Source organism: Canis lupus, chromosome 12, assembly GCF_011100685.1.
Source record: "Canis lupus familiaris isolate Mischka breed German Shepherd chromosome 12, alternate assembly UU_Cfam_GSD_1.0, whole genome shotgun sequence".
NCBI classification, from domain to species: Eukaryota; Metazoa; Chordata; class Mammalia; order Carnivora; family Canidae; genus Canis; species Canis lupus.
Genome location: NC_049233.1, coordinates 18674979 through 18686887, shown reverse-complemented (window position 1 = coordinate 18686887; position 11909 = coordinate 18674979). Strand labels below are relative to the sequence as shown.

Genomic DNA, 11909 nt, shown 5'->3' with positions numbered 1-11909 from the left:
TGCTGGAATTCTGTCCTGGTTTAGGAATCCTCCCTTCCAATGTCCACAGGCTTCTATCTCTCTTTTACTTCCATGTTTTGGGCATCTTCTCAGTGACATGGGGCCTGAGACAGTGTGTGTGCTTCTTCACTTGTAATACTTCAAGTTCTGGTCACCCTAGTACATATCTTACTGCCTACCTTCTAACTGACCTGTGTTGATGTGTCTGGTTGCTGACCCTAAGCCCCTGCCTCTTCTCCCTGCTAGCAGCCTTGAGGAGCTTTGAGGCAATCAAGGCCTCCAGTTACTTTTTTTTTTTTTTTTTTAACTGAAAGAGCTTTGTCTTCCTCTTCTGTCAATTACCCCAGCAAGCCTCTCAGAGGTCCCCTTTATTTTTCCATTGACCTTTTCTTCCTTATGTACTGGAACAATGCCTTATTATTTTATTTATCTTAATCTCTGGTGCAATCGCCCTTTATTCTTCAACTTGGCTGTGCTACTGTTTGCCTTTACACTTTCTTGACTTCATTATGTAATCTTGCCGAATCTCCACGCTCTGTGCATGCTGTTTAGACCTCACGTCTGTCTTTTACTTACCCTTGAATAGTTTTGTTTTGAAACTCCTGGTCCATCCATATTTACCTCATTCCTTTGTTTCCTACTATCTGTCTGCTGCCTGGAATGTTCAGGGACATTGTCCAGAAATGTGTACCAGTCTGCTTTATTACATATCTTACCTAACAGGACATTCCATTAGAATTTTTTTTCCTACTTTGGCCCTGCCATTTTTGGTTGCATGAGGTAATGCCCCTTCTCCCCAAGTCACTTCTGGTTATGGGCATCATATGGACAAAAGACAATTGCCAGGATAAATTTATCTCTTTTGATTTCCCTTTGAGCAAGTAGAGGAAGGCAAAGGATGCATAGATTCTGCTGCTGATTGGCTCTGTGACATCAGGCAAGTCACTTAACTACTCTGCCCTCTTTCATGGTCAGTTTATAATAAGTGGGGGTGAATATAAATGAATCAACTTTGTAATTGATAATGCACTTTAAAATGATTGGTTTGGCCAATCCTTCCATGGGTTTGTATCAATCCTACTAGTGATGAACAGGATTGCTTCTCTTCCATGGCCCATCCTTTCCAACACTCCATTCTAGCTTGTCTGTCTTCATAGTAAACATTTCTACTGGTTTTCATGTCAGAGTACTATCTTTTTGAAGTCTAGATTCAGAAGGGACAACTTTGCTCAGGCCTCTTCTCCATTCTGGTGTTATGAAAAGTTATAGGCATCCTCCTGAATCCCCTCTGTCTCTCAGTGTTCTCTGCAAAGGATGGAAGTAGCCATTCCAGAAATACCCGATCACCACGGCTGCCCTTTGGTTATCCTCTTACTATTAACTTTTTTTTTCCTGCTCTCAATCACTCACTTCCTTTCTTTCTCTCTGTCCTTAGATAAAATATCTTTACTGAAGAAGTTACTGCAGAAAAGAAGACAACTCATCTAATGATTCTTGGAGTCTCATCCCCTTGGGAGTATCCTCTCAATCTGTCTGAGAACAGAATATGTCATAGAATGTCCATTTTAAGTTCAGTGAAGTGGGGATGGCGTGGGTTAATGAAAATCTTCAGATGTAAGAATAACACTGCTCAAGCCCTGCTTTTGGAAAATTAGAGACTAAATCTAGCATTGAGACTTCTCTCTAGTATAAGACACTGGAAACAGGTATAGACTGTGATGTATTAAATATGCACCACATATTAGAAATATCTGTAATGAATGTAGACATTCTGATAAATAATACAGTGTAAGGCTCTTTGTATGATTGAACACTATCTACTTCTTATATATTTATGTGCCAGCAGTTAAAGAGAACAGGTTTCTTTCCCTAGTTAAATACGTTGAAACAGCATTAGTCTTTTAGGAGTGTGTTCCAATCTGAATGCTAAGATTTAGATGGTGACAAAACTAAGTACATGCAGATGCTCTGCACTGGCACATCCAGTTTTGAGTTAGAGGAGGAAGCTCTTGCATTAATTATCTGGACTCTAGCAATAGAGTAGTAGTAGTAATGCAGAATGTTAGAGAGACATCATTTTAATGTACTTTTCGTTTACAAGGTCAAGTGTGTCTCAGGCACAGTTGACAGCAAAATTCAAAATTCTCAAGATGTAAAAATTGTATACCTTGATAATGTACTTATTTACCATCATTATGTAGATCATGGTGGCCAAAGTAATTCAAAAGGATTATTATAAAAGGTCTGGGATTTCAAATTGTTCATGCTAACATATTTTTTTCCCTTTTCAAAATCAACAAACCGAAGATCGCTTCAAAATTTGTGATTTTCCATAGAACAAGGAACCTACTCATATTTCCACAGAAAAATAAGACTATTGGCCTCTTGCGAAATAAGTATAGGAAGTTCATCCTGTCCCTTCCCAAGATGGTATATCTAGCATGAAACATAGGCTCTTTTGTAACTCTTGCTAGATTGGAAGAATGCTGCTTCACTGGCTTGGAATGACAGAATTAGGGTTCTTATGACACTATAAAATCTATTCTCAAGAAGTGATTCATTGACTGGAAATTAGGAAATGTTAAAGGATAGGGAGATGTTTCACACACTTTATTTAACTGCTTATGGAACCCCACCCTAATGTGAAAAGTTGGGTCATCTTTAAACCTAATTACAGACCTCTTTACCATGAAGTCAGTTCATTACATAATAAGGAAAGGACATAATGAAAAGAGGGACCCAAAAAAATCCAGAGTTCCTTTTAATGATGAAACTTGAAAAAATTTTTTTTATTCTACTGAGAAATGTCCCCAGCCAATGTGAGTCTCTAGTAAATAGACACAATCAATTTCAAATTGTCTATAATTGTACTGTCTTATGCTTAGCTACATGTGGCTACGGAGTACCATTATAGATGGAATTGTTCCCTCCAAAAGTCATATATTGAAGCCCTAACCCCAAATGTGACTATATATTTGGAGATGGGGGCCTTTAAGGAGGTAATTAAGGTTGCGTGAGGTCATAAGAGCAAGGCCCTAATCTAATATGACTCATGTCCTTCTAAGAAGAGGAGCAGGAACCAGAAATATGTACCCATAGAGGAAAGACCATGTAAGGACACAGCAAGAAGGTGGCCATCTGCAAGACAAGGAGAAAGGCTTTGAAGAAACCAAACATGCTGACCCCTGGATCTTGGACTCCAGCCTCCAGAACTGTAAGAGAATAAATTTCTGTTGTTTAAGCCTCCCAGTCTGTGATATTTTGTTATGGCAGCCCTAGCAGACTAATACAAGCACCTTGAGAAAAAACTAAACTAAACTACCTCCTCCCAATCCCATACCCCTCAAATGGCTCTGACATCCAGGAGTTGAACTAGCGTTATCAGTTAGGCCATGGTGTTGCTACAGACTGGCCTCACTCCCAGTGAGGTCTTGGTGTTCTGTTAAATACAAACCATCTCACAGAACATCAACATCACACAGGGCCACTCTGTGACCATGACAGATTTACATGAAAATAAGACTACTCTGTAATCAACACAGACATGAATGTTGTTCACACATGAAAATACCCAATATCCTCCTTTCCTGGCTGATGTGAGTGACTGCTGCTTCTTTACTAATTAGAGCTTTTGCTTTAGTCTTCCCTCAGTGTAAAACAAAAAACAAAAAAAAAAAATTTCCCTTTTCCTAAGAATACTCAGTCCAGTGTGAACCTCTACTTCCTTGGGCCATTCCTAAAATCACCCAGCCTAAGTTCAAATCCTGTGATAGATTGTTATATTTAACTCTCTTTATCAAGATGTTCCACGACTCCCTATAGTTTCTTCAACTACAAGTGTGTGTTTGGTCATTTTTGCTAGAGGGCATTGGCAATTTGGAACAAAGTTAGTCCAAATTGAGATGTGCTGTAAGTATAAAATACACACCTTACTTTCATATATTTATGAAATATAGCTACTAGAATATTTAAAATGACTTATGTAACCTGCATTTTGTTTATGTTGAACAGCACTGGTTTATAATGTCCCAAGAAAGGTCAATCATTGACAATTCAAGGGAAACTTGAATTTTTTTTTTCTTTAAAGGAAACTAGGGAAACTTACTATTTTTTTTTTCTTTAAAGGAGCTTATTAGTCAGCTTAGGACATGCTGCACTGTGATAACGAATAGTTTCCAAATATCTGTGGCTTAACATAGCAAAAGTTTATTTCCCTCAAACATACATACAATTCACTGGGGATTTGGACACCTCGCCAGGGCAGCTATTCTCCATAGGGAGGCTCAGGGATCTAGTGAGATCTTTATCTCTGCATTACCATAAGATTATGTTGGGAAGGAGTCTGGGGGTTCTGGCACAAGTAAATACAGTTTTTGTCTCAGAAACACACTGACCAGATATAGTCACGTGGCTGTGGTAAACTACAGGGCAAGGAGAGAATATCATCTTCCCATATTCTCAGAAGAAGGGGAGAACTACAAATGAGCAGCAATAGTTACATCTCCCATATGGGAAGAAATGTAAGTAGAAATGCATGTTTTAGGTCTTAGCTTAACAAAAATGTGTGATACATTTGATATACACCTAACGTATTTTATTTTGGAGACTTATTTTGGAGGATATAAGCACTGATGTTGAACATAGCATCAAAAAGATCCTTAAATTCTCCAGCTCATATTTCTGTGAAAACATTTTAATGTTACAAGGTACTTAAATGAATGTGATGTGTGGTTACCAATAGCTCACAATTGTTTACATCTTTTTCTTATACCCCGATGAACTTTAAAACAAAGTTCAGATTCTGTTTGAAAGTAATATGCAATTGGCATAAATAAAAGAAACTTTTCAAGATCATTGATATTTTTAATTTGGTTGATCAGGCTCTATGTCCATCTATATCTATGCATCTATTTCCATCTTTCCTATATACACACATGTACATACTCGTATATACATGCACACTCATATGTATCTACTCATATACGTACATATGCATACATACACACAGGCATGTATTACTTTATTTAACAAGGTTTTATAACATTAAAAACAAATGTGATCCTGGAGATTTCATTAGTTAGAATCCTCCCATCTGCAGGAGGGATTCCTAAAGTGTAGGCGAACTTGCCTTTATCTTCAAAGGTTTCCTCCTAGCATCAGAAAAGTTGTTTGTAGTAAGCCCAGGGGAGGGAGGAGGGTCTGACAAGCTTTCTCCTCCTCTTTTGTGGCTGAACGGAGAAGCCTTCTAGTATAACTAATTTTACCAATATAGATCAGTAGGTTAATTTCTGGAGGAGGCCAGCCTATGGCTGTGTGGGGTATAAGGAAGAGGGGGGAGTCAGCACTTGATTTCATCTCTAGCCCTCTTTTTCTCTCCTCTCTCTCCAGGGTCTGCCACTGCCCACATAGACTGCTAGCCCCCAGCGCACAGCCTAAGAGAAAGGAGCTGTCCGTTCAGTACCAGGACCACGTGCAACCTGCCCGCCAAAACACAAAGAACTGAAATATTAATTAAAAAAAGCCAATCTGCTCAATCCTCCGCCCGCAGGCAGGCTCTAACGGAAAACCGCATATGCTTTCCCTTTCTCCTCAATAAATCTTCATGTGGGCATTAAAATACCTAAAAGGATTAGTCATTAAATGCTTGTACATTTGGCTTAATTCGCAAGAAACTGTATGTCACAGGGTTACATCAGAACTGCAGTTTAATCTAATTTGCAGTATTTGTGTAAATGCTTTATTTCTTCTGCTGATTGTTACAGAGGATAATATTAATATCCCAAGTGTCCAGAGGGAGAAGGTTAACACACCAGCACGGAAATGAGCTGGATGCTGACTGATGTATAAAAATATCAAAGCTTCTTTTAAGGTAAAACACCAAAAAGAATAAATGGGAGTGTGGCTTTTCCTCCTCAAGCTGCATTTATTATTATTATTTATTATTTGATCCTCAGGTAATAAGGAAAATGCGTTTTTTGAAAAGGATTTTTGCACTTCAGTTGGGTAAGCTGTCCTACATATTGCATTCAAAAGCTGTCTATATGGAAACAGCGAAACAACTTTCAAAGGATTTAATTGCAGAATCATTCTTATTTTCTTCTGAGACATTTCTGTTGTAGCAACAACATCCAGTCCAGTTATATGAGCCATCCTTGTCCCCACCCCCTGCCAAACATTTCTTCTTTCACTGAACTACTGGAGCATGCATTGTTGTCTGTATTATGCATCTACATCTGGCCCTGATAATTTACCTTTTGGTGCTCCTACTTATTTTTGTTACATGGTTCTTCTAATTTTACTGGACAGTAAGTCCCCAGGCAAAAGGGATCAAAACTCTAATAGCATCTAGAAAAATAATTTTATTCATTAAATACATGTTCATTGATTAACTACTCTGTGTGAGCACTCTGCTGGTTTTTACTCATATTATATTTTCTGAAATTATTTTCTGATTACATATTTGGGACACATCCCAAATTAATGAAAGAAGCCCTTAATTTGGGTTAATTCTTGCTTTCTTTTGCCAGAATGCTCATTGGAATACAAACTATTGTGTTTAAATGCATTTAAAAAATTAGTAGAATTCATTTTTAAGAATACAACAAGATATTTGACTATGAAATCAACATTTGATTGTGCAAATTTTATCTACTGATGAAAGATAGCCTCAGATTGGAAGAGTCCACTTCAATTGGGGTTTTCCTCTGTCTGTGACATACTATATGACACAGACAATTGGTTAGCAGTAAAGACTCTACTGATACATTGTGCAGGTGGTGAGAAAAGAAGATAAATAGTCAATTTGAGGCATTCCTTGGAATAGAAGGTTTTTAGGGATGTTCAAAATAATAGCATTTATAATTGGGCCAGTGTGCATTGTTATACATGATAGTTGAATGAATTTCTCTCTATTGTGGCAAAAAGTGCACTTTGTGGTAAAAAGCAGACTTACAGAGAGTGAGGTGTTTTTTCTATTCCTGGTTCAGTCACTGATTTTCACACTCATAGCAAATCTTTTGGTCTTTGATCCTCATCTCTTATGTTAAGGAGGTAAATCAGGCATCTAAGATTTCCTCATGTTTTGACCTTCAATGAGTTTAACTGAATATCTTCAACTTCTATAATTTTCATTGCATGTCCTATTGTGACTTTTTTTAAAGTTAAAATGTGTATTCTTTGGGGTGCCTGACTGGCTCGGTTGGAGGAGGATATAACTCTTGATCTCCAGGTTATGAGTGCAAGCCCCACATTGGGTGCAGAGATTACTTAAAAAAAAATCTTAAAAAAAGATGTCTTCTTTGAGTCCCTCTTTTTAGTTTGTTTCAAATATAGGTAAATAATATGGAAATTTTGGTCAACAATCAGAGCTGAAATCATCAGATTATTTCAGCTTTTACTTATTTTCTCTGACAATGTATGGTTTATCTGTTATTTTCATTCCCATCGCCTTTATTTGTATTATTATTGAATAATTAATTCTTTGTCAAAATGTAAAAGATTATTATTGCTTTTTAAAAAAGATTTTATTTATTCTTGAGAGACACAGAGAGGGAGAGGCAGAGACATAGGCAGAGGGAGAAGCAGGCTCCATGCAGAGAGCCCGATGTGGGACTTGATCTCTCGACTCCAGGATCACACCCTGAGCTGAAGGCAGGCGCTTAACTGCTGAGCCACCCAGGCATCCCTATTATTGCTTTCTTAATAGCTAATCAGGGTCAGGATGATTTATTTATCATCAAAGTTTTGTTTTGTTTGAAGAGACTTATTATACAAAATTAAACTGATTGTGGTATTCAAACCTAGTATTTTGCCCTCTGTTAGATATAAATTACACATGTTACTTCTCAAAAATTTAATTAAATCCAAAAAACTATGTAAACACTTATTTTATTTATACTCAATACCTCATTAGATAGGAAGGAAGGCATTAAAAAGTGTATAAAGCATAATTTTCAGAATTTGAGGAACTTACAATCCAGTTGAGGAAATCATATTCACATATTAAGAAAGTTAAGAATGCAAAATCAATTATATGAATGTCAAAATATAACCAATATGACATCATGATCTGGGGCAGATGGGTTTAGGTTAGTTTTCTGGGACTTGGTGGAGAGGGACATTCTAAAACAATATGGTCATAGCTTAAGCATTGATATACATCATTAAAAATCAAAGTTACAGAATCATAATAATGTATTCACATTTTCAACCTCTAACTCTTGTTTGACAGATAATTTTTTCCCACTTTTATATTAGAACATGGGTATCATTTCTATTTTCTTCTTTAAGCCTTTCTCTTTCAGGAAAATCTATGTTTACTTTGCTCTAAGGAGGGAAATGATACTTGCATTCAAAGTATAAACCCCAACTTCCCATGGGACTGCTTGGATGATAACTGGATAAGAGAATTACTTTAGGGTAGAAGTGTGGATCATATCATAACAAACCAAGGCTAGAGTCAAGTTTGGTGAATTTTGCTTACATCAGATAATTTTCAGACCAGCTCTATTTAATCTTCCTTAAATAAAGATAATATTCTTGTCATTGAACAATAAATTGAGTTTTTCTAAAGCAATAATCTAGCAAATAGAGTACCACAGAGTCAGAAATTAGATGTGATCTGGAGTGAATTAGGATTAATAAATCCTAATCAAAATAATGATAATTCAAATATGTGAACCATAAAATTGATTGTACGAGCTTTTAAGTTAAGGATCCTGGGCAGCCTGGGTGGCTCAGCGGTTTAGCGCCACCTTCAGCCCAGGGCGTGATCTTGGAGACCCGGAATCGAGTCCCATGTCTGGCTCCCTGCATGGAGCCTGCTTCTCCCTCTGCCTGTGTCTCTCTCACTCTTTACTCTCTGTGTCTTTCATGAATAAATAAATAAAATCTTAAAAAAAATAAGTTAAGGATACTGCTTTTCAGCAAGTACATCATTTCTAATGCACTGGTAATTCTAGGGAGGGGAGTTTTGGGGAAACATCTACAGGACTATTTAATATCATCTCTTGTCTACAAAAATACATAGCATTTACATCTAATTTGTATTTTTAACAATCATTTTGAGAAAGTTCTTGCTATGACAAACACTTTTTTTCTAATATATTCTGTCTGTTACATTTGATACATATTTATTTACAAATTCCGGAAAGAGAATTTAGGGTAATGGGTGCTATAATAATCTAAAAAATATATACTATGTGCCATATAATGGCTTTGTTTAAATACTGTTTGAGCTGTAGTCTTAAATTTCAAAGTATGTGGTAAATTCAGCATAAGCCCAGAATACATAGTATAACCACTTAGGACCTGAGTCCAAAAATATAATAATACACCATATAGAGGTTTTAAAACTTATCTGCAAAATTAATTATGGTCTCCATCAAGAAGTGTGTGCGTGTTTGTGTGTGTTGCTTATCCTTGAATCTAAGTTGATTTTAGTTATTCTTTTTAGCTAACGGAATGCTGTGGAAGAGATATGGCATGAATTACAAAACTAAAAAGGCTTCCATACTGTCTGTGGGCTGAGATTCTTGCTTTGGAGCCTCCCCCTTTTTTTTAAAATAGAAAATGGGAGTTGGTGTGGAGATGCAGAGGGAAAGGAAGAGAGAATCTAAAGCAGGTTCCACGCACAGTGCAGAACAAAGTCAGGCCTGATCTCACAACCCTGAGATCATGACCTGAGCCAAAATCAAGAGTCGGACACTTAACCAACTGAGCCACCCAGGCACACTGCTTTGGCTTAAAAGCTTTGGAGCTTTTTATTTTCTTGTTCAGCCTAAGAATTCCTATAGTATTATAAAAAAGTGTTAAAGTGGGGAAGAAGAAATAAGTGATGCTAGAGTTTTGTAATATCCTCCAGACAAAATTTTATGGTTCAAGATGGTCATTTTTTATTTCATCTTATTTTTGCACGTTTCTGTGTTTCTCTTTCCTTTGATGTCCTCCACTAGATATATTATTATTATTATTTTTTAAATTTTTATTTATTTATGATAGTCACAGAGAGAGAGAGACAGACAGAGAGAGAAGCAGGCTCCATGCACTGGGAGCCTGATGTGGGATTCGATCCCGGGTCTCCAGGATCACGCCCTGGGCCAAAGGCAGGCGCCAAACCGCTGCGCCACCCAGGGATCCCTCCACTAGATATATTAAAGTCCTATGCCATCTTCAGCCTAGGTGAAGGTGAACATAACAATATGACTATCTTTATGAGGTTTAATACTACTTGTAAGCTATTTGGTCTAACAACTGACTGCCATGGTATCCCACTCCGACCTGCCTTTCTTGCGAAATAAACAGACCTATCTTTGCCTTATTCAGCCTCCGCAGAAATGCAGTTCTTTTTTTTTTTTAATATTTTAAATTTATTTATTCATGAGAGACACACACAGAGAGGCAGAGACAGGAGAAGCAGGCTCCCTGCAGGGAGCCCAATGCGGGACTCGATCCCAGGACCTGAAATCGCTCCCTGAGCCGAAGAGGTTCAACCACCGCGCCACCCAGGCATCCTAGAAATGCAGTTCTTAATAGTGATTGGTTTGGCACATATTATGTTCTAGATACTGTGCTATTTTATATATATTGTCTTTTTATTTATCACCAAAATTCTATGCAGTATTCATTATTGTTTTCCAAAATTCATACATGAGGAAATGGCTTAAAGAGATTAAGTCACTCGCCCAACACAACCTGTATGATAAAGATATGAGTCAGGATTTAAGCCTAACTATTTTACTCCGGAGTCTGAGATTGTTTCATTTTCTTAGAATCTTGTCAAGCAAAAACACACACACAGATACACACAGGGCCACTGGTATAGCTATTATGAAAAATAGCATGGAGGTTCCTCAGAAGAGTAAAAATAGAACTACCATATGATCCAACAATACCATTTCTGGGTGTACATCCAGAGTAAATAAAATCCTACCTGAAGGAGATACATATAATTTCCTGTTTACTGCAGCATTATTCAAAATAGCAAGATATGGAAACAACCTAACAGATGAATTGATGAAGAAATTGTGGTGTGTGTGTGTGTGTGTATGTGTATGTGTAAAAGTGTATATATACATACATATATATGGATTTTTGTTAGGTTTATTAGGTTTTATATAGTTTTTATTAGTGTATAGATATGGATTTTTATTACTTCCATTATTGTTCAAATTAAAACTATTGTATTAATCTTATATGTATATAATGGAGTATTATTCAGCCTTAAAAAAGAAGGAAATCCTGCTGCCATTTGTGACAACATGATAAACCTGGAGGACATGATGCTAAGTAAAATAAGCCAGACATGGAAAGAGAGATACTGTATGATCTCACTTATATATGGAATCTGGAAAACAACAACAACAATGACAACAACAACAACAGAAGGAGAAGAGGAGGAGGAGAAGGGAAAGGAGAAGAAGTCATAGTTTCAGAAAGTAGAATGATGGTTACTAGAGGCTGGGGGAGGAGGTCATGAGGAATTATGATATAATGGGTCTAGAGTTTTAGTTTTGAAAGATGAATATTTTGGAGATAGATGATGATGATTATACAATATGAATGCAGTTAATACCACTGAAATGTAAGCTTGAAAGTGTTACGATACTAAATCTTGTTATGTGTATCCTACTACAATAAAAAATGGAAAAAGAAGAAAACATTTTTAAAGGAAATTGTACATTTTCCATATTCTTGCTTAGCCACTTGTATGGTAGTCATCAATCAGCTTCTATCAAGCAGAGGAAAACACTATCCCATGTTTAAAAGAACAACAAGATGACAAAAACCTTGCTCTAAATGACCATACTGAACAAATTGCTCCACACTGGAAGCCACTTTGTATGTGGACTATTATGTGCAAGAGAAATAAACTACTCTTATAAAAGCTATTGTATTTTTATTTTTATTTG

The 11909-nt window shown here is 36.8% G+C and overlaps 1 long non-coding RNA gene across 1 annotated transcript; it reads left to right on the top strand.

The window, feature by feature from the left end:
• The first annotated feature begins 466 nt into the window (after nt 1-466).
• On the top strand, nt 467-5603 carry LOC111098158. The gene is made up of 3 exons (XR_005367402.1): nt 467-1614; nt 3066-3214; nt 5389-5603. It is a non-coding gene; the product is annotated as an uncharacterized LOC111098158 (long non-coding RNA).
• Nucleotides 5604-11909: the final 6306 nt, after the last annotated feature.